We start from the raw sequence: 1,311 nt of genomic DNA, 5'->3' as shown, positions 1-1,311 counted from the left end.
GAGGTCGGTATTTTTATTTTTGTATTGTTGAAATTCCGACCTCCGGAGGTCGGTATTTTTATTTTTGTAATGTTGAAATTCCGACCTCCGGAGGTCGGTATTTTTATTTTTTATTTTTGAAATTCCGACCTCCAGAGGTCGGCTTTCTGCTGCAAAACAGGCAGCAAATTGCTGCAATTTTTAGTTGCCCACCTGCATATTTATACCAAAACAACCCAAAGCCAAATAAACTTCATCCAACCAAAATAACCCAAAGCCAAATAAAATTCATCCAATTAAAACAACCCAAAGCCAAATAAAATTCATCCAACCAAAGCAACCCAAAGTGAAATAAACTTCATCCAACCAAAACAACACAATATTTTCAACATATACATTAAACTATTTCAAAATAAACTTCATCCAACAAAAACAACACAATATTTTCAACATATACATTAAACTATTTCAAAATAAACTTCATCCAACTTAAAAATAAACTAAAATACGATCAAATTAAACAATTCCAAAAGTACAGAAGTCTAAAATGTCAAATAGATACAACTACTCCTCATCACCCTCACTCTCCTTATCAGACTTACCATTCTCATCACCCTCACTTTCCTTATCAGACTTATCATTCTCATCACCCTCCTGATCAGATCCATCACTGCTAGCCGGACATGGAGGAAGAATATTTCCTAGTTCAAAAAGAAAAGTTATTTGGGCCTGAAGCGCTGCATACCTCTTGTTCTCTACCTCATTTGCTGCCGCAATCTCCTCCTCTCTCTTCTTCTCTCTTTCTTCTCTCTACTTCTCTCTTTCGGCTACAGCAGCAAGCTTGGTATTGAGATAAGCTATCTTACTCTCCATTGCAGATATTGTCTCTCTATCCCCACCATCAAAGCTTGAGGATGATGAACCACAATCCAAGACTTCTTCTTTCGATACGCCTAACTAAACCGACATTATTCATTTTAACTTATTTAAACAACATAACAACTTTTTAACTTTACCTAGTTTAGTTTTGACTTAGTTCCAACAACTAAATTCACTAACTAAACCGACAATATTTATTTTAACTTATTTAAACAACTTAACAACTTTTGAACTTTAACTACATTAGTTTTGACTTAATTCCAACAACTAAATTCACTAACTAAACCGACATTATTTATTTTAACTTATTTAAACAACATAACAACTTTTGAACTTTAACTACATTAGTTTTAACTTAATTCCAACAACTAAATTCACTAACTAAACCGACATTATTCATTTTAACTTATTTAAACAACATAACAACTTTTGAACTTTAACTACATTAGTTTT

At 32.7% G+C, this 1,311-nt stretch overlaps 1 long non-coding RNA gene across 1 annotated transcript in view; it reads right to left on the bottom strand.

Annotated features, from left to right (window-relative positions):
• Positions 1-477: 477 nt before the first annotated feature.
• Positions 478-1,311, bottom strand: part of LOC125870460 (uncharacterized) — a 3,750-nt gene continuing 2,916 nt past the window's right edge. Inside the window, exon 3 of the long non-coding RNA XR_007446896.1 lies at positions 478-680. This is a non-coding gene — a long non-coding RNA (uncharacterized LOC125870460). The remainder of the gene's footprint in view (positions 681-1,311) is intronic.

This window comes from Solanum stenotomum, chromosome 7 (assembly GCF_019186545.1).
Source record: "Solanum stenotomum isolate F172 chromosome 7, ASM1918654v1, whole genome shotgun sequence".
Taxonomy (NCBI): domain Eukaryota; kingdom Viridiplantae; phylum Streptophyta; class Magnoliopsida; order Solanales; family Solanaceae; genus Solanum; species Solanum stenotomum.
The sequence above is the reverse complement of the archived record's forward strand: the minus strand, read 5'-3'. Positions and strand labels throughout refer to the sequence as shown.